Here is a 26,402-nt window from a genome sequence, read left to right as displayed (position 1 = left end):
AGAAATTAGCCAGTAGATCATAACCACAAAAAAAAAAATAATAAAATAAAATAAAAACTTCAAGCAGGAACAGAGGGAGCAAGAGGCGTGTATGTGGGTGCTTCACCCCAGGTTCTGGTCGCCCGCACGATGGACTACAGCTCCACCAAATCAGAATTAAGCCATGAAAATTTCATTGCTGCCGGGAACTGACTAGATTTGGAGCAAAGCAAGAAAAAACTTAGGCTTCCTGAGCACTGTTGAAACAGGAGCAAGCTCAGCGGCTAACACATTGGAAGAACAGCATCGCAGCTGGACTGTGGTTACAGACCCGCCGTCTGGCCAGAAAGTGAACGGGAAGGTCCAGAGAACCAATCAGCCGTCCTGCGCCTTGGTGAACTTTCAGACTCCTGCTGGTTTGGAAGAAAGTCGCTATACACAAGCTCCAAAGACCACCCGAGCTGCCATATCCCTGCTGAAAATGAGGCCTGAGAGTGAGCACCAGGCAGCTGGACAGAAATAACTGAGGCAGACTCATGAACTACTTGGGCTTTGAAAATATTCCCTCACACAGATCTAATGACAGTGGAAGCCTGATTGGTTCAAGGTTGTTTAGCACAACCTCCCATCAAGCGTTAGCTGACCACTTAACCACACTGAACCAAAGGCAACCTCTAGTAACTTTCAGCTCAGTATTAAAGTAAGAAGCTTCTAAAAAGAAAAGAGACAACATTTCCATACTATAGGGAGAGAGACACCAAAGAATTACTCCAGATGTCATTAAACAAAACAAAACACATACTTAATCAAATTGGCAACAATGGTTTGGTGAGGAGGGATGGGAATAGAGTTGTTGTATCATCTAAAACGTGAAGTTTTCAGGCCTCCCTGGTGGCACAGATGTTAAAGACAGTGCTATGAAGCTATCACTGGCCACTGCAGCACGAGTTCGATCCCCGGCCAGGGAGCTGACCCACATGGTGCAGCAGACCTCTCCTTGTCTCGCCTGCTGCTCCCCTCAGCAGGGTGTTTCAGTAGATCCGCCTGTTCTGTTTTCTACTCTCTCTGGTGAATCCTCTCACCACCTCGCCTCTGGCTTACACCCCAGTACTTGTATGCATAAATAAATAAATCTTTTTTTAAAAAATAAAAAATAAAATGTGCTTTTTTCAACACCAAAAAATCATGACACACAGGGAAATTTTAACGTGTGACCCCCATTCCAGAAAACCAGAAGTTAACAGAAATTGTCTTTGAGAGGGCTCAAAAATTGGTTCTAACAAAGCTACTCTAAGTATGTTCACAAACTAAAGACAATAAACAGAATTGTTTTTTAAAGAGGAGATTGTTAAGTTGATAATTTCAATAAAGTGAAATGAAAAATTCACAAAATGGGTTCATCAAGATCTGAAATGGCAGAAGAAAAAAATCAGTGCACTACAAAACTTACCCAATCTGAAACTGGAAAAAAAAATAATAAACCTGAAGGAAAATAAAGGCCCTCAGAGACATGTGGGGTACCACGGAGGCTATCGACAGATCAACACAATGGAAGTTCCAGGAAAAAAAAAAATCTGAGAAAGTAATAGTCAAGAACATTCCAGATTCTATGGAAAACACTGGTCTCCACACCCATAAAGCCCAATAAACTCTGCACGGGACACAGAAAAAGATCCACACTAAGACAAAACACAGGCAAACTGATGAAACACAAAGCCAAGGAGGCAGGCTTGAAAGAAGGAAGAGCAGAGCAACTTCGTGTCCAGAGGCAGCATCGGCGCAACCAACAGCTCATTTCCCACCAAAGACAACGGCAGCATCAGGACAGGCATTTCCTAGAACTCACCAGCGAGGCCATCAGAGGATGCCGCTTCTCTTTGTGGGAAGATTTTTAATAACCAGTTCAATTTCCTGTTAGTTCTACCAGGATAACATATTCAAAATGTTGAAAGAAAAAAAAAAAAACAACTATCAAACAGTAAGTCTACATTCAACAAAACTACCCTTCAAAAGTAAAAATAAAATAAGGTAGTCGCAAAAACTCAGAGAATTCACTGCTACCAGGTTTGGTTTGCAGGAAATACTACAGGAAGTCCTTCAGGCTAAAAGGAAGAGACACATATACAGCTCCAGTTGACAAGAAGAAATGAAGGACAGAAAAGGCAGCTGCATAGTAAATATAAACGAGACCCAGATTATATTATTTTTCTTGTCGTCTCTTGTCTGATTTAAAAATGGAAATGTTTGTAAAACAATTATAAAACTGTGTAACAGAAAACACACCTGACAATAAAAGAAAAAGAGGGAGAAGGAACAGAGCTACATCAGAGCATAGTTTCTACATTTAACCAAATACTACATTTAGGGACCAAATACTGAATAGACCTAGTAAGAAATTTAAATCTTCACTCAAAGAAAAGTCCAGCCCTTGGGCCTCTCCTGTGGCGCAGCGGTTGAGCGCTGGGTTGCAAAGCTGCCCACAGCCTCTGCAGCGTCGGTTCGATCCCCGGCTGCTCCCCGGCCACCGGCGGAGGGTCCCACATGGCGCGCAGACCTCTCCTGCCGCCTGCTGCTCCCCTCAGCAGTGTACTTTAGTCCTTCTGCCTGCTCTGCTCCCCGCTCTGGCTCTGGTGAATTCTCTCACCCTTCTGCGCTTCTGACTGTACCCAGTGCTTGTATAAATAAATAAAAAAAATAAATCTTTTAAAAAAAAAAAAAAAAGAAAAGAAAAGTCCAGCCCTGGGTGGCTTAATTGGTGAATTTGATGAAATGCTTAAAGAAGAAACAGTATCAATCCTTCATAATTCTTTTTAAAACATATGGGGGGGGGGGGAATACTGCCCAACTTATGCTATAAAGTCAGAATTACCCTAATATGAAAGCCAGAAAAAGAGATAATGTAAAAAAAGAGGGCCTCCCTGGTGGCACAAGGGTTAAGACACAACCTATGAAGCAATCTGCAGCCTCTGAGGCACGAGTTCAATTCCCATCCGGCCAGGGAGCAACCTACATGGGGCAGCAGATCTCTCCTGTCTCGGCCGCTGCTCCCCTCAGCAGTGTACTTCTGTCAATCTGCCTGTTCTGTTCCCCACTCCGTCTCTGGTGATTCCTCTCACCACCGCCCCCCCCCCACACACACCTCTGGCCTGTACCCCAGCTCTTGTATGTATAAATAAATCTTAAAAAAAAAAAAGACTACCAACATGACTCATTAATATACATAAAAATCATCAACAAAAATTAGGAAGCAAATCCAACAAAGCAACATAACCAAGAGGGAGTTAGATTGCAAGGTTGTTTTAATACCTGTTAATCAATAGCAGACCATGTTAATAAGAAATGAAAGGCACAGGATAAGTGCTATACACACAGCAAAAGCTCTTGACAAAATCTAATCCCTATTCATGAAAAACAAAAACAACAAAAAGCAAACAACTCTCAACAACTAGAAATAGAAGGAAATTTCTTCAACTGGATAAAGAGTTTTCTTTTTTTAAAATCTTTATTAAACTGGGTATTTAATGGGGAAAGACTAAATGCTCTCCCTGTAAGGATAGGGGACAGAACAGTTACCCACTGTCACCATTTCAGTTCAGCACTGTATTACAGGTTCTCACCAATCCAATAAAGGCAAAGCAGATTTTAAATTAAAGGCAGTCGGATTGGAAAGGAAAAAGTAAAACTGTTTCTAGCATCTGCTGATAATGATCGTATATTTAGAACCTCTTAAGAAATACACATGGGATCGTTTGTTGTGCATTAACACACACAAAGTCATAGGATACAAAACAGAAAAAAAATTAACTGTATTTTCTACATATTGGCAATGAAAACCAGAAAATGAAATTAAGAAAACAATTCCATTCACATAGCATTACAGAGAATGAAATACATAGGAATAAATTTAACCAAGAGTAAAACTGTTCCCGAAAACAACTGAAAACTGCAAAACAAACCTGAGAGAAAAGAAGGAAAATCAAAATAAATGGAAAGGCAGTTCATGTTCACTGACTAAGGACTATAATTAATATGGCATTTCTCACCAAACTGATACAGTCCGACATAAACTCTATCAAATCCTAGTAGGTTTTTATGCAGAAATTGACAATATACCCAAACTGACAAGGACGTGCAAAGACCCCTCATAGCCAAAAACAATTTTGAAAAAGAAGTAAGGATTGATGCTTCCCAGTTTCTAAACCAGCTATAGAACAACAAGGACAGTGTGGCACTGGAGATAGACATTCAGATCAATGAATCAGAACTGAGAGTCCAGAAATACACTGTTACATTTACTGATTTTCAACCAAAGTGCTAACACAATGCAATAGAGGTAATGTGGTCTATTTTCAACAAATGGAGCTGGGACAATTGGATAGTCATGTGCAAAAAGGTAAGTGTAGACTCATACCTCACAAAAATGCACAAAAATCACGTCAAGATGAATTTAAACCTGCAGCTAAGAGCTAACAGTATAAAACTTCTAGGAGAAAATGAAGAAAGGATCTTTGGGACACTGTATCAGGCAATGAATTGAGACATGACACAAAAAACAGGATCCATAAAAGCACAAATTGATAAAGTGGACTGCTCCAAAATTAAAACCATTTTCATTTCAAAAGTCACTGTTAAGAAAATGAAAGAGACAAGTCACAGTGTGGGGGGAAACATTCGCCAATGATGTCCCTGATGACTTATCTACAACACATAAAAAAACTCAATAAGGAAATTAATGAGCAGAAGATTCAAAGAGATTATTTCACCAAAGACACACAAATGGCCAATAACACACGAAAAGATGATGAATATTAGTCACTGGGGAAATGCAAATGGAAACCACACGAGACAGCACTGCACCCACTAGGGTGTTTATAACAACGCGTATGAGAGAGGAGCTAGAAAAGCAGAGCCCAGAATACACTGCTCATAGGGCTGTTAAAATGGTGCAGTCACTTTGAAAACAACTTGGCAGCCATTGCACTCCTGGGTAGAAATAAAAACATATCCACACAAAGACTCGTACATGAATGTTCCTAACGGCATTACTCATAATAGCCCAGCACTGGAGACCATCCAAACATCCATCAGCGGGTGAATGGATAAACAAGATGTGGTATACCCATACAATAGAATAGTATTCAGCAATAACAAGGAACGGACTCCTGACACATGCTCCGACATGGGAACCTCAAAAAATACGGCAAGGGGCAGAAGTCAGGTGCAAAGAGCTGTATTTCAATGAAAGTATTGAAAACTGCTTATCACTTAGAAATAGTGACTCACAGGAAATAGTGATTCACATCATAGAGTTCAGGGGGAGTGAATTGGGTGTAGGGGGAAAGAAGCAACAGAGCAGTGCCCAAGTGATAGGATATTTACTCCGGAGGATACATCAGGGTCAGCGAATGAAATAACGTTGGTGGCAATCACGCAGTATTGACCGTGGGCAGCTCAGGCCCTTCCTGTACACGGACATCAAACACCCACACCTATCCCTGTCGGAAGAGCTCCCCACTGTAAGCACTCTTTTACAACAGGGCTAGCAAGTAAAGGAACTAAGATTGGAATCTCGGCCAGCACCTTATCCCCCAAGCTCATCCACTGGCTCCCACTGTAATTTGCAGGATGAAAGTAATCACCACTTATTCTCCTATCATCAGTGTCAACCATGACAAAATAGTGCGTTTCCTCCCTTTCAATGCGACATGCTACCTGTTGCGCAGTTTCTCTTCTTGGATCCTTGTGACAAGTGTGGTAGGCAGCGGTGGTCTCATGTACGTTCTGGGCACAGAGTAGAACTGCACCTCCCCAGCCAGCTAGGGCTGTAAGATTTGCTCTGGCCAATGACATACCTGGTCCCTGAATGACGATGATATAGAGCAGAAAGCCAGCAACCACCCAGGAGGAATAGGGGGTAATATGGGGTAAGATTACAGAAGTAAGTGTAGTCTTTAAGCCACCGAGAAATTTGGTTGCTTTTTATAGCAGCAAAATCTAGCCTAGCCTTACTAATCCAGGACCCTCTGAGTTCATCTTTTCACTAGCAAATTAACTGACACACAGATAAATTATAGGATCTGTTCCAAACTGAAAGGTGGCAGAGGTGGTCTGTCTGAATTTAGAACAGAATTTAGTTCTGTCTGACTCCAGCACTATTAAAAGCTGTCAACTTAATCGCTACCCTGGGTTCCCTCTTAATTCACTTGATAAACTTTCTGAATGGCTACTTTATGCCAGGCACTGTTAGTTTAGAGGCTGAGGGATGTTACACCACCCAGAATAATAACAAACATTTAGTTACAGCTTAATATGGGCCAGGTGCTAACTGCAAAGAATGTCTTCTAGATTAAAATTTTTTCCCCAGTAAATTGCATCTTTGGCTTTTACTACCTAAACTTCATGTCATACATATAGTCCTTAATATGGCCTCACTTAACTTTTGCACGAGAAGAAGTTATTCTCTAAAAACTCAACACAACATTTTAAAGAAAATAAGGAGCGGAAAAAGTCTGAGGACTACACTCCAGCAGGCAGTCAGAACCACGCGTGACCAAGACCAACAGAGATGACACCAGCTGAGATGTCGATAGCAGGGAGCCGTGTTAAGGCAGCTGTTTTTCAGCTACCCTATCAATTGTTTATCGATCAGAAAGTGAGGCTCTGAGTATTTTCTATCCTCTCGTGACAGCCTGTGACTTCTCTCTAGGAGATGGGCTGGCCTATGGCAGCTGAGCAGTGAGACACAGCAGAGACTTGTCAGGGCTGCTGCAAACGGGCGCCGGCTTCCTGGTCCTTCAGACGCTGCCCTATCCAACCGGGATGCCCGGGCTGCAGGAGCGCTCCTGGGCCACGCAGGGGCTACACACTGGAGCAGGCTCCGTAGAGCCAAAAAATGAGATAAACTGGGTCTGTAGAAGTGGAGGTGGTGGTGGGGAACCTGTCAACCCTTTCTGTAATCTACCTACCTCAGAACTTCCTGCCCTTTGAGATTATAATAAATACTCAAGACTCTTTGGGGGTAGTCTTCAGGCTTGGATATTACTTATCCAGGGGCTTATGGTGATTTTCAAAGAACCCAGGAGCACAAAGTGAAGACAATGTTCAGGCCTCACCGTCTACAAGATCCCCTACATGCTGAACCAACCTGCTTTCTCAACTGCCTACTCCCCACTGTACAAGTGTCCACATCTGGCTGAGGAGCATTTTGGGGAGGGGTTGGGGGGGGGGAATATAAGCCTCTAGGACTCCAGACAACACAAACTATCAAATACTGTGTTTCAGGGAAGTAGTTTTTAATGACTAATAAAGCTCTTTAAGCCCCAGACATGCCTGTTTTTTCCAGACTTCTATATCTTTCTGTTAAAAATGAAACTTGGTTTTATAAACAGGATATTCTGGGGCAACCTAAATTCAGAACAGTCAAAGCAATATGGGTTAGTCGTCTTGATTTGTTTAAACGGATGGTTTTGCAGGACCACCAGAGGACAGTGAAAACTTATTCTATCTAAAACCATATCATAAAATATATCGGTTCAACTCAATATTCATCTTATCTCATGTTACAAAATATGTACTAATTTCTTTTTCCCACAAAAATTTAAGGTCACTATAAAATTATTTTGGATTTCAGTTTTACAATGTGCAAGGATGTATGGGCTTATCAAAATTCTTCTGTGGGGACACAAACAGAAATATTTGATGATCAGTGTAAACTGGAATGATCTTGGTCAACCCATGCCTGGATTCCTGGTGGCTGAGCTGCGGGATGTTAGCATGGGTACAAAGGGGGTGTGTGTGTGTGTGTGTGAGAGAGAGAGAGAGAGAGAGAGAGAGAGAGACAAAGAGATAGAGAGACAGAGAGACAGAGAGACAGAGAGGCAGAGAGGCAGAGAGAGACACACACTTCAAACAATGGCGAACTAACACGTGCCTGATGGCTAGAGCCATCAGTGGGGCTCCATCCCACCCCCTCACACCCCCAACGCACAGCTCTCAGGGGCCTGAAAAGCAAAGCTGCTACAAGACAGTATTTGAAAGGGGATTTTCTGGCCCGATGGGTCAACTCAAAAGATTCCCTTTCACTCAGTAAAATGGTTGTGGCCTTTCTTTCACCTCTAAACAAATGTGGGTACACACACACGTGAGAGGCGCATTCTCCATAAATTACCTCAGACTAAGTCGGTGAATAATTACTCTCAAACATTTTTCACCATTATCAAAATTCCTCTTCAAGTACTGACTTTGCTCTGAGTCTGAAGCAACACTTCAACATGATCTATGCATCCAGCTCTTTCCAAACACGGGCTGCCCCACTACGCTCACAAAGCTCAGGAGGTAACCAAATTTCTCCTGAGGCACAAAGTCATGTGCCAGGTTTACGAATCGAGGCAGGAAAAGAATGATTTCCCAAGAAGATCTAGATTCAGACCCTACTTTCATTCATTGGAGCCCGCTTTGTGGGTAAGGCCTTCGGCTGGCTGCGAGGCTTGCAGTCAGAGTGGCTTAACCCTTCGGGCAGAGATGCTTCCAGCAGCACGAGGCTTATGTCTCAAACTCAGCATCCCCAATAGAGAGAAAACACCCCTTTTCCTACAGCTGTGACTAAAGATGTGCATTAATTTCTGAGCGGACTGGCCTGACTTGTGAAGCCCCCACTCCACTGCCACCCCCAGAAGGGGCAGAATGGTCTGGATGCTCCTGAGGGGGTTCCGCGGAGAACCACAGAGTGCTCCCCAAAGTCGGGGGCTTTTTTGTTGTTTTTTGCCCCTGTTTCTCAGAAGTGTGCACAGGAGCACCGATTTCTTAAATAGAAACCTATTCTGTCAGCAAAGCATTCTGTTATGATTCTATACCAAAACTGTAAAGAAATAAACATTGCAGTCATTTTTATGAGTGTTTGGCTCATACTGGTTTGCTTCCCCTTTTCCATGAATTGGTTCTCATTTCTCACCACCCCAGCAGTCAGTGGGTGTTTCCTAAGAACAATGGGAATGTTCTCTCAATCACAGCATAATTACTGAAATCGGAAAGGAACCGTGACATGATCCTGCTATCCCAGGTGTGTGAACCACTGTATAATTTATAACTTCTACTATTATCTCCTTTCGTTTCCAAGGCTGTCTGTCTGTCCAGTTCGCCGCTACACACCCAGTGTTTAGAGGAAGCCGCGTCCTATGCCCAGAAGGGCTCAGAAAATGAGAGGGCCGGATGGCACAAGAATAGTTCCCACAAGGAAAACCCCGAAAGTGGCGGGGCCGTCACACCAGCGCAGACGGTCATCCGCTACACCTGTCCAAACAGACGTCCTAGGAGCGAAGCCAGAAAGTCCCAACTGTTCACAAGACCGCCAGTTCCCAGCCAGACTTCAGAGTCACTGTCTGGGGGCGTGACCTGAGCAGCCCAGGGGGCCCTGGTAACAGGGGGGTCAGACCTGGGTCCCTTACTGGCAGGGTTCGCAGTTCTAAGGGCCAAAAGACCTGCTTACGGGGAACAGGCGCGGTGCTATGCCAGGGAGAGAGGGGCCCGGTACAAGCTGTGTGGCCATCGCGGTCTGTCGGCTCTCCCGGGTGTGATCCGGAGCTCGCCAGCGCCCAGAACCTCCTGCATTTCCACAAGCAGTCCAAACCCCAGACAGCACACACACACACACACACACACACACACGCATCCAGCGAGTGAGCCCCGCCCGCGTGCCGTTCTCCGCACTACGCAGGTGCAGAAACTGGGGTTCTAAGAGGCAGTTACTCACTTGGCCAAGATCTCGGGGTTAGCTGCTGGTGGAGCTGGGATCCGTTCTGGGCTTTTTATTCCCAAGTCCGTGTTGAAACTAGGGCGCACCACCCAGCCTGAGGCAGGACAGAGGATGATGATGGAGAGGGTTACTGAAGCTTCCCGAGTACTTGCAGAGAGCTCCTGGGTCTCAGGCTCACACCGGCTCACTCCACAGACAGTTACCGAATGCTCTTAATGGGCCTCTGAGGTAGAAACCTTTATCATCCTCCCATCACAGGTGAGGGAACTTAAGACCCTGTGAGGAATGTCAAGACGCCACTCTCTCCCGGCTAGCAAGTGGTTTAACTTTGAATTCAGATCACCTGGCCCACGTTCTTAGCCACTAGGAGATGATGCTTCACACCTAGAGGAGAAATGATGTCCCAGGCTTGGGGAGCAAAGAAGTGGGTTCTCCTTCTATGAGAGGAGTGCATGTCGCACTTAGCCCCCGGCCACAGCTCACTGAGACGAGAGGTCGATGCGTGGCCAAAGCTGGGCCAAGCAGAGCCCCTGTCCTAGGATGAAGACAGTCGAGTCTTTGCTGAGGCTGGGAACAGGAGACCCCCCCCAAAAGGGAAAGAGGAAAAGGCTAGCCAAGTGCTTGCAGAAACCAAGAGAGGAAGTGGAGAGGCAAAGGTGGAAAATGGGCCTACTGATCCTGAGGCCGCGGGACGGAGGAGGCACCTCAGAATTCTCTTAGGGCCGGGGGGATCTGACATGACTTCTGAGATTTTCCACCAAAAGGACTTAGGCTAGGGCCTCCCCTGGTGGCGCAGGTGGTTGAGCAACACGCTGTGAAGCTGTCCACAGCCTCTGCAGTGCGGGTTTGATCCCGGCCGGCCCGGCGAGAATCCAACATGGCACAGCAGACCTCTCCTGCCTCGCCCACTGCTCCCCTCAGCAGTGTATTTCAGTCAGTCTGCCTGTTCTGCTCCTCACCCTGTCTCTGGTGAATCCTCTCACCGTCCTGCACATCTGGTCTGTACCCCAGCTCTTGTATAAATAAATCAATTTTTTTTAAAGATTTATTTCTTTATTTATTTATACAAGCACTGGATACAGTTAGAAGCATGGGAGGGTGAGAGAATTCACCAGAGCCAGAGCGGGGAGCAGAGCAGGCAGAAGGACCGAAGTACACTGCTGAGGGGAGCAGCGGGCGGCAGGAGAGGTCTGCGCGCCATGTGGGACCCTCGCCCGGTGGCCGGGGATTGAACCGGCGCTGCAGAGGCTGCGGGCAGCTTCGCAACCCAGCACTCAACTGCTGCGCCACGGGGGAGGCCCAATAAATAAATCTTAAAAAAAAAAAAAAAAGGACCTAGGCTAAGGACTTCCTGCCTGGCTCCCTCTCGGACACCTGCCACCCTCACTTGTCCTTTTCTCACTGCCCTTTGGCCACACTGGCCTCGTACTTCTTGGAACACACTGTGCAGTTCCTCCCCTGGGACCTTTGCTTTTACTGGGCTGCCTGGAATCCTCTTTCTCCAGGGGCTCCACGGCTGCTCATTCACCTCTAAAGAGCTCCGTCACATCACCTCTGCTAAAACGGGAGCCTCTGTCCCTTCTACCCTCTCCCCGTCCTACATTCTTCACAGCCTATCTCAATACTTAAATGGCACATGATCTGTTTGTCTAGTGCCTGCCGACCCTCTAGCATGTCAGCCCCCAGAGTGTGGGGGCTGTGTCTACCCTGAGTCCTGCGCTGGCCCAAACACTCGCAGGCCTTAGCAGGTGTTCAGGAAATACCCGAGTGGTGATATTTTACCTCCATTCTCTAAGCACATTTCGTGGAAGCTTTAACACTGCCCTGGCATTAGAAAAAGGGGAATCAGAAAAAGGAACAATGATTCACGTTTATTTGAGTGCTTGCTGTATGCCAACCACGACTCAAGGCACTCTACACAGATCATTTAATCTTTTTTTTTTTTTAGATTTATTTATTTATTTATACAAGCACTGGGTACAGCGCGGGAGGGTGAGAGGATTCACCAGAGCCAGAGCGGGGAACAGAACAGGCAGACTGACGAAACACACTACTGAGGGGAGCAGAGGGCGTGGCAGGAGATGTCTGCGCGCCATGTGGGACCCTCGCCCGGTGGCCGGGGATCGAACCGGTGCTGCAGAGGCTGCGGGCAGCTTTGCAGCCCAGCGCTCAACCGCTGCACCACCAGGGGAGGCCCAGATCATTTAATCTTGACAAAAACCTACGGTAAGGGCTATCTATGATTACTCCACTTTACAGAAAATGAAACTGAGGCCCAGGGAGGTGAAGTCACCTGCTCAGCCAGGAGGAGGCAATGCCATGGTGTGAAGGTGACCGTCCTCCCTTCTGGTTGAGCAACCAGACCCCAGGTCCAGCAGCCATGCTTGCCCCAAGTCTGGGCTGTGCAGCTGCTGCAGCCTCACCGGTGCACCTCATCTTTCCGTATTCATTATTATCCCCTGAATATTACCCGCTACTGCTTGTATTCAAGTTGGCAACCCTGATGCCAGCTGCTGCCCTGGTTTGGTCTACTCATGGGGACAGATGAGTCCTTCATGACATTGTCATGACTGAGTGGCCTTGGTGGGCTTCTGAAGGGAACTCAAAAAACTCTGGCCCCAGCCTAACACAGCCTCCACCGAGGGGAAGCCTGCAGGATGGGGCACAGAGGCACCCACGCCTGTCTGCCACTTCCACTGGCACTTAAAGTGTCACAGAAGCCCAGGGCACAGGGTCGGGAACTGGCCCACAGCATACAGCTCTAGCACAGGAGCATCATGGGGCGAGTACTAGTGGATAAAAGGGAGCTCTATCAAGAAACTGCAGGAAAAGCTTCTGAAAATGTTCAATACATTAGAATTAAGGAGGCTGGTCACTAAGCAAATCTACAGCTAGACTCCGCGGGACACTGAGAGTCAAGTCCCCTCTCTGTGCTTCTGTTTGCTCTGAGGGAGGATATTACCACAAGTTATAGCAGAAGCCTGAAAATTAGACGTTAAAACACTAAGGCTGGGGCCTCTCTGGTGACGCAAGGGGTTAAGACACAACCTATGAAGCTATATGCAGCCACTGCAGCATGAGTTCAATCCTGGCCAGGGAGCTACCCACATGGCACAGCAGACCTCTCCTGTCTCGCCCACTGCTCCCCTCAGCAGTATACTTTGGTCAGTCTGCCTATTCTGTTCCCCACTCTGTCTCTGGTGAATCCTCTCACCACCCCCACCTCTGGCCTGTACCCCAGTTGTTGTATGCATAAATAAATCTTTAAAAAAAATACACTAAGGCTGGGTCTAGCTCATACTAAGCTTTTCAAGGCAATGGAAAAGGATGGGTTATTTCCTCAATTCTGCAGGGACAATTGCTTAACTGCTGGCAGGAGTGGGCGGAAGGTGGGTTTAAGATCTTTATTTCACACTTGACACCAAAATTCCAGATGTTGGTTGTCAAAAATGAAGTCATAAAATAATCAGGGAGAAATTATTATCTATCTCATCTTAAAGGTCAAAGCATAAAAGCAAGAATGAGCTCAGTACGTTTAATAACAAAAAACATTAAAAGGTAATAACGACCTAGGAATATAAATTTGCAACACACAGCAAAATGATTCCCTTCTTCAACAGTGTACAGCTCCCCCTCCAAAGCAGGGAGTAATAAAAAATAATCCCTAGAAAAAGGGGCAACTAACAAGGAAACAGAAGTGGCTAATAACCAGATCCCAGAAGAGGAGTCAGCAATAAAAATGGCAAGTCTTTAAAAATATTTATATACTTTGTTTCAGTAATTGCAGCTCCAAGACTTTGTCTTAAGAAAAATCTAGGCAGCGAACAAAGGTTTTTGTGTGTGAGATGTTGGAGTTATAATAATGGAAACTAGAAACAACCAGTATGTCCAACAACAGGGCATTGACAGGATGGAACACTGTGAAGTCATTACAAAGAATGTGGCCAGCCCTGGCCCATGGCCACGGGCGACTCTCCAGGATGGATCAGGCAGGCAAAGCACAAGCGGCACAGCAGCACCCCAGGGGTATGATGCCTGGCGTCCAGGCACATCACAACGAACAGCCAACCTGTGAGCACTTATCACGTGCAGGGGTGACTAACCCTGATACACAAACACAACGAAGCGTGAAAGGATCATCACCGCCATTTCACAGATGGGGAAACCGAGGCACAGAGCAACTAAATAAAGGCCCAAGTCAGGACACAGCAAACCTGGTATTTGAGCCCATGCACCACGGCACCAGAGTCCAGCTCTTGACTAACCATCACGGCCGACAGCAAGGCCCAAAAGGGCACACTCGATGTCCCTCAGGGTGCCTGATGGGAATGAGAAGCCTCCGTGCTTTCCCCAACATGCTGCCGTACTCCTGGAGCTGCTTTATAACCAGCGTGTGGCTTCTGTTAAGTTTTCCATCTATAATGATTTTTTAACAGAATACTTTTTTTTTAAAGATTTATTTATTTATGCATACAAGAGCTGGGGTACAGGCCAGAGATGAGAGGATCCAGGGTGATGAGGGGGGTGAGAGGATCCACCAGAGACAGAGCGGGGAACAGAACAGGCAGACTGACTGAAACACACTGCTGAGGGGAGCAGCGGGCAAGACAGGAGAGGTCTGCCTTGCTATGTGGGTTGCTCCCTGGCTGGCCGGGGATCGAACTTGTGCTGCAGAGGCTGTGGATTGCTTCATAGTGTGGTGCTTAACCCCTTGCACCACCAGGGAGGCCCTAGAATACTTTAAAAAATTAATTAATTAATTTTAGTTTTTTAAATTTTTAATTAAAATTAATTTCATTAATTAATTAATTTTAAAAGATCAATAGAAAATCCTCGCCATATGATCTAAATGCGAGTAGGAGCAGGAAAGGGTCGGTATCTAGCAGAGCCCATCAAAGTGACTGTGAGCGGATGCAGGGCCAAACCCAAGACCACCGTTCAGATGAGCCCCATGCTCTCTCCTAGCGGCACTTGATGAAGCCACCTCCTAGCTGACCCGAGCACACACCCCAGGGGTGAGCGCCCTTACCTGCAGAGCATTGGAGAAGATAAGGAGAATGTGACAGGTGAGACAGCAACTCAATCAGTTAAGCAGGCTCCGCAGCTCAAAGTCCGGGGCCCATGTCCACCCTATCTGGCCCATGTGTCAAGTTATTTACGTGTCAGCAACCGATATCTGTGCTTTCTGCCTGGTAATAAACACCGTGATGCAAGGCGCATGAGAATCTAGGTTATCTGGGACACAGAAGGGCCCCCAATGTGGATGGGTCCCCTCCTGATTTCGAAAGGCAGACACCCGCACTGGGTGCCTCCTGGGCACAGGCTGTGTCAACACCAGGCACTAACAGGTGTGGCTGCAGTGTGGGAGACAGGGGGAGCAAGGTCACGCTGCAGCTCTGGCTCCCCAGGTTGCAAGCCTCCAACCGGCTGTGAGACAAGGACCAAGGGTTTCACTTCTCTGGGCCTCAGTTTCCTCAACTACAAAATGAGTATTAAGAATCTGTTGGGGCCTCCCCTGGTGGCGAAGCGGTTGAGCGCTGGGCTGCGAGGCTGCCCGCAGCCTCTGCAGCACTGGTTCCTTCCCCGGCTGCCAGCAAAGGTCCCACAAAAAAAATAAATAAATAAAATTTAAAAAAGAATCCATGCAGGGCCTCCCTGATGGCGCAGGTGGTTGAACGCCGCACTGTGAGGCTGTCTGCAGCCTCCGCAGCGCCAGTTCGATCCCCGCCAGCCTCGGAGCAACTCACATGGCGCGCAGACTTCTCCTGTCTGGCCCGCTGCTCCCCTCAGCAGTGTATTTCGTCAGTCTGCCTGTTCTGCTCCCAGCTCTGTCTCTGGCGAATCCTCTCACCCTCCCGCGCATCTGGCCTATACCCCGGTTCTTGTATAAATAAATAAAAATAAATCTTTAAAAAAAAAAAAAAAAGAATCTGTCAATGGGGGTTAAGCAAGACATGTAACGAGCCCATGCCGAAGGAGCCCGGGCTCTCATTACTGCTATCCAAACTTGCAGACCGAGCCTGAAGCCCCCAGAAAGTCCCTCACCCCACTCCGCACCAGCCCCTGGGCCACTCCCGTTGAGCACACACTTCTCTCAAGCGCTGGTGCAGCCACTCCAGCGGGACACACCCCTCTCCTCACTCCAGTACGGGTGGACTCCCTCGTTGCCCCACTTCCCCCACCCCCTTCCATCTGTGCTCCTGAAAGTAGCCAGAGGGAAGGAGAGAGGACGCTCAGAATAAAACCCAAACTCTCCACACCAGGCTGTCCGCTCACTGCACACACGGCAGCCAGGCTGTTCTTGACACCAAGCTCATCCCGGCCTCAGCACCTCTGCTCTCGCTGCTCCTGCCGTCGGGAGCCGCTTGCCCAGGTCTTCACAAGGTCGCCCCTTTGGACCTTCCAGTCTCAGCTGATGTGTCACTACCCCAGTGAGCTCCCCCCCAACACCCCACTTATCCACCCTCCCACGGCCCTCTCCACCTTCCAGGTGTGTTCCGCTCACCCCATTATTCTGCTTTAATGAGTTCACAGCATTATTCATCCCTGTCTGAAATTACTGCACTCATTTGTGTGCTACGTTATCATCATCTGTGCACTTCAACCTGAATGTCAGCGCTGCTGGGATGGGCGTCGCAGGCGCTGCGCTGAATGAAGAAGCCAATGACTGACTGACTGACTGAGCTCGACATCGTTCCCATCATATCCTCTCCTCCCTATCCCTACTCCCCCCACCCCGCCCCCCAGCCCCTGCTCCCCAGGGAATAAATACAGTGTAATCTCTGGAAGGGGAAAAAAGCCCTCAAGTATGGTGCAAAATAATAACTGATCTCAAGGCATCCACCTGATTTCGACATGCCAGTGCTCAAAAGAATTTATGATCTGCGGGCAGTGGTCAGGGTCAGAGCTCACACCTGGTCAGGCCACGAGGACTGGCCTTCCCAACGGAGCTGGGCCTCTTTGCTGCTCTTCTCAGGAATGGAGTTTCAGATCTGAAGAAATTTCTATGTTCAAAAAAAAACCCTTGCCCCAAACATAAAGGTTTAATCCCCAGGTACAGAGTGAGATCTCTCCAGAAACCACAGGGTTGCAAATACATGGGCAGGGAAAGAGAGAAGACAAAACTAGCAGCGTCAACAGTTTAGTTTCTCTCCCCAGCTATGCTCATGGGCACACCTGGTCAAAGGTGAGGCTGAGCGGCTGTGCCCACACAATGCAATGACTGAGACGGGTTTATCTGTGTATTCTCAATTCTAAGATAAGGCGGGAGCAGCAGCAGAGACCAGTAAATATGGAATGAATGAAGACAAAAACAAAGACAAGAAGGGAAACAAAGATTTGCTTCACCAAAGGAAAATTGCCAGCAGAATGAGAAACCACCAGCCAATTGTTCAATACTCATTTCTAATGTAAATAGGAGTTCAAAGGAGCCGGTACCCTCAGGATAACTGAATAATAGATGAGGGAGGTTGCTCTCTAGAGGAATACTCCAGCTAATAAATGAAGAGGATAGAATTACATTGTCACAATTTTTGCAAATCCCAAACGAAAGCTGGGTGCAGGTGCAGGTAGCATCATTCACGGTCATGGACACCAGCATGACAGAGATCACAGAGATGACAGGCTTCCCTGCCTCCCAGCGAGCACACACTGAGGGTGTCTCCCCCAACCTCCAAATACATGTGTGTGCATTATCTCAGACCTGGACCCCTAAATCTAACTACCCATTTGCAAGAGACGCAGGGACAAGAAAAGTTAACCACCAGCCGTGGGACATAATCAGCCAGACACCAACTCTGGGAAATGTACAGGGCAAGCGAAGCTTTTCTCAACAAACACACAAAGGGAGGGCCTCCCTGGTGGCGAGCGGGGTTAAAGACCGCGCCATCAAGCTATCCGCAGCCACTGCAGCATGAGTTCGATCCCCAGCCAGGGAGCTACCCACATGGCGCAGCAGACCTCTCCCGACTGCCTGCTGCTCCCCTCGGCAGTGTATTTCAGTACATCCACCAGTTCTGCTACCCACACTGTCTCTGGTGAGTCCTCTCACTGCCCACCCCCCGCACCTCTGGCCTGCATCCCAGTTCTTGTATGCATAAATAAAAAATAAATATTTTTAAAAAGGGGAGGTGGAACGAGACCAGCAGGCCTGTGACCCTAACCCAACAGTGGGCTGGCTGGGTCCTGCTTAGGACACATCCCTTTTGAGAAGATATTCAGGAGAAGATGAGAAATACTGACGTGGATACAGATGCAGCTGTCCATTATTTTTGGTTACTTTAATCATGACAACAGCAGACTCTGTGAAGTCCTGAAAAAATCCTTATCTTTTACAGATAAATACTGAGCTATTTAGCTTTAAAATGTAGGTCTTCCTGGACTTATGATGGGGTTCCACCCTGAAAAACCCAAGCAAGTTGAAAATACCATAAGCCATCTCTGGCAAGGCAGTACACCCAGATTCCTGGGGGTGTAACCTCATGATCACGGGGCTGACCCAGAACTGGAGCTCCCGGGCTGCCCAACACCCCAAGAGCATGGTGCTGCGCTGCCACAGTCTGCTGAAATGTGGCTTCTCCTGAATGTGCATCGTTTTCATCCAACACAGAATACTGCACAAGTCAAAGCATCCTAAGTCAGGGGCTGTCAGTAACCCAGAGCAGGTGGGTAGGGCGGAGATACAGAAAACCGGAGGCCATGGGTTAGTGCGAGTGAAAGCTTTTACTTTTATTTTACAAGGCGGCCAGAGATGATTGAGCCATGGCGACTCTCAGAAGACAGTTGATTACTTTCACCACTAAGTGCTCATAATCTGATCACACCTTTCTTCCGCTCAGAACTTGCCACAGTTTCACAGGGTAAAGCCACAAGGCCCCATTCAGGGGCACCCAGTCACCTCTTTTTTCTCATTTCTTTTTTTTTTTTTTTTTAAAGATTTATTTATTTATTTATACAAGCACTAGGTACAGTCAGAAGCGCAGGAGGGTGAGAGAATTCACCAGAGCCAGAGTGGGGAGCAGAGCAGGCAAACTAACGAAATTCACTGTTGAGGGGAGCAGCGGGCATGGCAAGAGAGGTCTGTTGCGCCATGTGGGACCCTCGCCGGTGGCCAGGGATCGAACCGGCGCTGCAGAGGCTGCGGGCAGCTTCGCAGTCCGGTGCTCAAACGCTGCACCACCAGGGGAGGCCCTCTTTTTTCTCATTTCTCCCCACTCTCTCCCTCTCCCGTGCCTCCGGGGACCTGCTCACCACTCTCGTGCCTGGGCTCACTCGCTTTAACCAATGGCACAAGGCTGAAGTGATGCCTCAGGGGGTCTATGCCTCAAGATGACAAAAAAGCCCTGGGCTGCCGTGTTATAATCTGGCTACTGGCTGACAAGTCCACATGGAAGGGGAGGCTCTGAGACCACATGGGGATACAAGGGCCCAGGCAGCCCCAAGGTGCCGTGTGAGTCAAACCATCTTGGGTGTTCCAGCCCCATCCACCCTATGACTGGAGCCACAAGAGACCCCAAAAGCAAGCCCAACAAGGGAGCTATCCAGATGCACCCCCATCAACCAGAGACTCATGAGAAATAATAAACTTGTCATTTTAGGACTCTAAGTTTCAGGGTGGCTCGTTACGTAGCAAGAGAGAACCACAATAAACCTCTCTCTGGGTACACCACTGCACTGTTTCATGAAGTCAAACATATTCTTTAACTCGAGTACCAGCTAAGAAAGAAATATGCCAATCGATCACAAACCCCTACCCAATCTCTTGTGTATTCTGATTTCCAACAAAGATTGCGAACGTGAAAAAAGATAAAACTTCTCTCTCGTTGTGTAATAAGCACGCAGAGCACAACTCATCTGAATGAAGGGTGCTGAATTTATTCATCGTTTTTTATAATTAAAATGCATTTGAAGTTGATGGTTCAACATCGAGCCAGACCTGGTGAGAACCCTCAGAAAACCCATCTCCTCTCTGGACGAGAGGCGTCATTAAAGCTAATGCTACTTCATACTCATTCTCGGTGGCTCAGAGCTTACATTAACAGGGTGGCTGAACAGGTTGGACACCTGCAATCTAATTAAAGAAGGCTATCAATAAAAATAATAATTTGGAGGGAAAAAAATAGAAACAAAGGGCACGCATGTCGGTGACGGCCTGGCCAAATAAACGCAGGGACACCTGTGCCCAAGTCTGTGGCCACGGAAAGAGCAAATCTGAGCGCGACTTGAGAATCTGGAGGCATTCCCAGATGGCACTGCCATGTGAGGAAAGCGAGATGCAGGAAAATGAGGGTAATAATGTCCCCTATAGGATCGTTCCCGCGCTAAGATTACGTAAGCATGGAGAAAACTGGGGAAAGCTCTGTACAGTACTGACTGCTACCAGGGCGAAGGGCTGTGGGAGGAGGCTGACATGGGGATGGCTCGCAAAGGAGGAGGAAGAGAGAGAATTTGAAAAAATTACAAAGGGACTTGAAATCAATTCATAAAAATCACCATGCCCACTTAGTAAGTGCTTTCTTGCACTAGACTGAGGCTAGCCAGGTCACCTGGTCTCACTTTGAATTCTCGTCTAATGCAGTTACTAGTAATGGTCCTCACTTCCAGAAAAGGAAACTGAGGTCCAGAGATCAGGACTGTGCCCAGAACTGGGGCAATGCCAGGACCTGAGCATTAGGTACAATGGCCTACCAGGAGGGTTCCCTACCCTAAAACCACTGCATTTGAAACTCGGGGCACAGTGAACTGCAGGAGCAGTTTGCACATTCTTAAAATAGCATCAGGCCCCAGGTGTGATGATGGCTGATCCACAGCACAAAGTCCACGGGCACCTCAGTCCCCGGAGCCCAGTGCTGCTGGAAGAAAGCTGAGGGCCACCGACCTTGGTTGGCGGAGCCTGGGGAAGCCCTGCCTGGGATATTTTTGCAGAATCAATTGCTGACACCAGGAGCCAGAAAACAGATGAGGAGGTGTCAGTTATTACACAGTCAGACTCTTTGAGCTCACCAGTTAATTAAAACCTGTTCAGCCCCAGAACAAGAATTATTGCCTGTTAAAGCAGGGGAGACCGATAAACTGTGCCCAGCCAGTTAATTCTTATTTCCCAGGCATCCCCTGACCTCCTTACTGCAGGCGCCCCACTCAGGGTCCGGCCGGAAAGCGAGCTCTCCCTGTACATGGGGATGTGTGTGAGGGTGGAGGCTCTGACAAAGCCTTCCCCGCTGAATTAATTAACCTGCATGCAGCCTCTCCACTCAGGCCGAGGCTGTTTGCTCCACGCCACAGGCACCAAGGCCACAAGGCTGGGTGCTGCAGGCAACCCGAGAGCCACTGGGTAGCCAAGGGGAGTGTGTGGGGAGGGGACCAGCCCCAGTCGTGGGCTTGAGGGGTGCTGACGTGGTAGTTGAGTCCCCTGTGGGGACAGACACCCTTCCTCAGGCCGTGCTATAGCCATTCATCTTCACACCACGTCATGAATTCAAAACAAAATAATTGATCCCACACCTACCACATGCCACTGCGCTACAAGGATAGAGACAGAAGCCCCTGTTCTTTCATGGGGCGCGGGGTGGGGTGGAGGGGTTGGGGTGGGCAGATAATAAATATATGTCGAGTGGCAAATGCTGTAAGAAAGCCACAGCAGAGAAAAGGGCTGGAGTGATGGAGAAGGTGCTAGCTATTTACGAAGGAGAGAGGTCTCATGCAGAAGGTGACATTTCAGCAGAGACTGAGGGGAAGGGGTGGGGTGGGGGGCATTGTTCCAGGCAAAGGGAGCAGCTGGGGCAAAGGCCCTGAGGCAAGAGGAGGAGCCCAGTGGAGCGGGGTATACCCAGCAGCAGTGGAGGAGCGAGAGCTGAGGTCACACAGGGAGTGGAGGAAGGGGCAGCAGGAAGGGAGGCTGGGGGTACAGAGAGAGTTGACAGGGACTACCCTGTGCCCGGGCTGTGAGCTCTTCACTGATAAGATTCAATTCCCTGGAAAGGTGGGTGAGTACTGCTCCCACTTCTGTTTCATCAGATGAGGCCACTGCGGCCCAGAGAGGGAAAGGCACTTGCCAGGACCAGGCTGGGGTGCCCAAGGCCCTGGCACAGAAATCTGCCTCCCGCGGGAGCTCAACTAAACAGCCCCGGATTGCTTCTCTGGGAGAAATAGCCTCCATTTTCTTCTCACTCGCTCAACACTCCACCCACCCTTTCTTCACAGCTAGGAGCAGACAGGTAAACATTTCATGGGAGAGGAGAGAGAAGAAAAACAAAAGAGCCACCAGTCTCATTCCCCGAAAAGAAGAAACTCGGCGCCAACTTTCTCCCCGCGACAAGCCACTCCAGCAACTTCGCAGGCCCACGCGACTCACCTGAAAGGCGGCGGGGCATGGCCAGCCTGGTCACAAAGCAGGCAGGGGATGGTGGGGGGGGGGGCCTCCGCAACCTGCCTGCTCCAGGGCCCCCTGGGGTGCTGCCCCCAGCCCGCTGCGGGTGTCTGGAATGCGGAAACAGGAACCTGCCGTGCCAGCTGCTCGGTGACTCCTCCGCCCACCACGGGCACCAGCCGGAGTTCCCCGAGGTGCTGGGCTCGCAGAGAGGCGGGCGCGCTCCCAGAGGGGGCTGTTTTGCCAACAGTCCCTTTGGGGAAGGGAATAAAAGGCCCCAGACACGTGGTCTGCGAGGCCTGAATGGGCTCAAGATGAAGAGAAAGCTCAAAGGTAACAAAGACGCGGGCCTGTTACCTCCGAGAGGGGAACGGCCACCTGTTCGCTGAGCGAGCCAGGGCTGGCTCCGCGCCCACAGCCTCCCCTGCCGGGGGCCTGCGCCCGCCTGCTGCATTCACATCCTCACATCCATAGGTGGGCTCTCTCCCCCTGCAGGCCGCAGCTTGCCCGCAGAGCGGGGGCAGCTGTGAGTAAGGCTGCTGCGCCCCCCTGGGCAGGCGACCACCACCACGGGACAAGGGACACTGAGTGCTCCCTGCGCAGGGCACTGCTCTAAGCACTTCCTGTGAATGATAATGAATCACCCCCTGGACTCACAGCGCCTCTCTAAGAAGGAGCTATAGGAGCATTCTTAAGCTGCAGATGGGAAAGCAGAGGAAGAGAGAAGTCCCAGGCTGGAGGGCGCACAGCGGAAGTGCTGGCCTGGAGAGTTCACGTGGACACAGGGTCCAGCTCTTAACACTACACACGATCTCTTCTCCAGAGGGGAGGCAGGTCCCTTGCTCCAGCTCAGTTTCCTTACCTGTAAAATGGGATGCATGTGAGGAGTCGGTGAGATATTTATGGTGAGTGCTTAGCCAAGCCCACATAAAATGCTGTCTGTCTACCTACCAGCAGCAGTTGTACACTGCCTTAGATTCAACCCCATCACCTTATTCCTCAGAATAGGGCTTTAAATTCTGGGCAGCTGAAAGAAGAAAAAAAAATATATTTTTAAAGATTTATTTATTTATACAAAACTGAGGCCAGAGGTGGGGGGGGGGGAGAGGATTCTCCAGAGACAGAGAGGGGAGCAGAACAGGCAGACTGACTGAAACACACTGCTGAGGGGAGCAGCGAGGGAGTCAGGAGAGGTCTGCTGTGCCATGTGGGTAGCTCCCTGGCTGGGCACTGAACTTGTGCTGCAGTGGCTGTGAATAGCTTCATAGGTTGTGTCTTACCCATTTGTGCCATCAGAGAGGCCCAGAAAAATAAAAATCTTATTGCCCTTCTTTCCATCCACAAAAAGATTCTGAGTCAGGCACCCTTTAGGACAGAGTGGTCAACAAAAAGCACACAGACCCTGCCCTCAGGGAGCTTACAGTCTCCTGTGAAGGAACTGGCACAAAACACTGAACGAACAGTAGACAGAGCAGCATTCGTAGCAGGGGCTCACTGTGGGCAAGGCCCAGCAGCCTTCTATGCGCTGGACATGCTTTTCAATGCAGTGAACCCTCCCAGCCATCTAGGCCAGTACCATTCCCTGCCCCACCTCATAGATATGGACATGGAGACACTGCAGGGCAGAGGGCTCGCCAAGATCACACTGAAGAGCCTAACGGGGATCGGGGCCTTGTACCCTTGGCACTTCATCCCTCAACCCCCGAGTCCACGGGGCAACCACTTTCACCTGTGAAACACGCACCCACAAGAATCTCAGTCTGCCAAATAGATGGCCACTGTGGCAGATTACAGGGAGGAGAGGGCAGGACTGTTCGATGACTCAGTCACATTTCTATGTGGCAGAAGCCACTTCTTGAGCACTTAACCAAGTGCCGGTTACTGGGGATAAGCACTCGACCTGCACCCTCTCCTCACCCACCCAACTGTCCTAGGAGGCAGTCCTCAGGGTGGGGAAACCGAGCCTCTGCGAGAACAGCTTGAAGTGGAGAGGGCGAGGAACAGAGACCCTGCACTTCAGAGTGTGGCCTTGTCACCTGGCCTGGGTTTCTCTGAATTTTCAAACAAGATATTTGGTTTCCGCTCACTGAGCTGAGTCCCATGCAGGGCCTCTGTGTGTACATCCTTGAAGTCGTGGACATAAAACCAGGCAGAAAAAAACTTATGTCCTGATTCAGGTAATTATAAAACAAAGCTGGAGAGTACCCAGTGTACGGGTATTGGGTGTCCACTTTGTTTTGCTAATTTCTGCAAGAGATCCAGTGGTTTGCCAATCCATTATCCACTCCCTGGCCCAAAGCTTCTCTTAGGTCTTATCCCTGTAGCCACTCTCCTCCAGCAGTCACGTGCTTCAGGTAAGGAAGGTGGCAGCCTGAAAGTAAACCCCGATTGGTCAGTGGCTGTGATCTCAAAGGCATGATCCTGTGTCATAATACTGGCCAGTGACATGTGAGGGGCATCTAGGAGGCGGGGTCTACGAAAGGTTTCCCAGCTCTTCAAGAGCGAGATGCTCTCTTTCTGTTGCTGAAACCAGCCTGTCAGGTGTGACAACTGGAACTGTGGCAGTCACCTTGTGACCATGAGGGAGCTGAAGCCACAGAAAACACACCAGGAAAAGCAGGGAGGGGTAGGCTCCTTACGGTCACATGTTGGAACTTAGTGAACCCTGGTCCTATCTCTGGGTGTCACTGCTACTTGATATCACCAATCTGATTTTCAGGTCATTTCAGTTGCATTTCCTATGATCCTAGATTACTCATTCTCAAAACATCCTTCCTGGATCAGGGCCACCAGCACATCTGGGGGCTTGCTGGAAATGCGAATTTTCAAGCCAGACCTACAGAATCAGAAACTCCGGGTGGGGCAGCAATCTGGGTTTTTCCAAACCCTCCAAGGGACTCTGATGCCTGCTCTAGTTAGAGAGTCACCTCAGAAGCACACATGGATGGGGGTCAGAGTGGGGCCTCTGGCTGGAGTCAGACTCTGGAGCCAATTCACATCACCACCATTTTCTACCTGTGTGACCCCGGGCAAGTTATTTAAAATTTTAATTGCTTCCAAGTATATGCAATGGCTCAAGGACAGTTTGTTCAATAAATGGTGCTGGGAAAACTGGACCGCCACATGCAAAAGAATGAAACTAGACCATTATTACCTGACACCATGCACAAAAATCAACTCAAAATGGATAAAAGAACTGAGCATAAGACCTGAAACCATAAAATATATAGAAGAAAACATAGGTAAAACACTACAAGGCATACATCTCAGCAACATCTTTAAAGACTCGTTCCCCACAGTAAAGAAAGTGAAGGAAAAAATAAACAGCTGGGATTACATTAAACTAAAAAGCTTCTGTACAGCAAAAGAGACAGTAACCAAAACAAAGGGACGCCCCACTGAAAGGGAGAAGATATTTGCACTCTACACAACTGATAAGGGATTGATCACAAAGATATACAAAGAAGTCACACAACTCAACAAAAACAAAGTAAACCACCCAGTCAAAGAACTTTTTAAAAGACATTTCTCCAAAGAGGAATCGCAAAGGGTCAAAAGACATGAAAAAATGTCCAACAGCCCTCATAATCAGGGAAATGCCAATCAAAACCACAATGAGATACCACCTTACACCAGTGAGAATGGCACATGTTTAAAAAACTAGGAACAAATAATGCTGGCAAGGATGTGGTGAGAAAGGAACGCTCCTACGCTGCTGGTGGGAATGCAAACTGGTCCAACCACAATGGAAAGCTGTGTGGAGAGTCCTCGGTCTATCAAAAATGGAACTACCATAAGACCCAGCAATTCCATTCCTACGGGTCTACCCAAAGGACACAAAAACTTTAATTCAAAAGGATACCTGCACCCCTGTTTATTGCAGCACTACTTATAAAAGGAAAGACTTGGAAACAACCCAAATGCCCAAAAATAGGTGACTGGATCAAATAAATGTGGTATATATACACAATGGAATACTATTCGGCAATCAAAAAGGATAAACTAATGCCATTCGCAGCAACATGGATGGAGCTGGAAGGGATTATGCTCAGTGAAATAAGACAGAAGGAAAATGAAACACCGGATGTTGTCACTTATAGGAGGAATATACGGGAAATGAATTAAAGGGTCAGGGAAACAATAAAAAACAAAATGAAACAAAACAAAAATAGACAATTATAAAGCAGAGACATTCTGCAGGGGAAGAGGAGGCAGAGGGAGAGACGGGCAGGAGGAGCACAGGGGACTGTGGTGATAGCGCACAGGTGAACTGGTGGTGGAAATTCTATGGGGACGACACCTGAGAAA

General features: G+C 48.3%; 1 protein-coding gene across 1 annotated transcript in view; it reads right to left on the bottom strand.

The window, feature by feature from the left end:
• The window catches only part of SIPA1L3 (signal induced proliferation associated 1 like 3), a 184,316-nt gene extending 157,914 nt beyond the window's left edge, over positions 1–26,402 (bottom strand). Inside the window, exons 1-3 of the mRNA XM_054697137.1 lie at positions 24,300–26,402; positions 23,046–23,121; positions 22,752–22,956 (exon numbers count right to left, since the gene is read on the bottom strand). The gene's annotated coding sequence lies outside the window, so the exon portion shown is untranslated. The remainder of the gene's footprint in view (positions 1–22,751; positions 22,957–23,045; positions 23,122–24,299) is intronic.

This window comes from Talpa occidentalis, unplaced genomic scaffold, assembly GCF_014898055.3.
Source record: "Talpa occidentalis isolate TD23 unplaced genomic scaffold, MPIMG_talOcc4v2.1 talOcc4.17, whole genome shotgun sequence".
Classification (NCBI taxonomy): domain Eukaryota; kingdom Metazoa; phylum Chordata; class Mammalia; order Eulipotyphla; family Talpidae; genus Talpa; species Talpa occidentalis.
The sequence above is the reverse complement of the archived record's forward strand: the minus strand, read 5'-3'. Positions and strand labels throughout refer to the sequence as shown.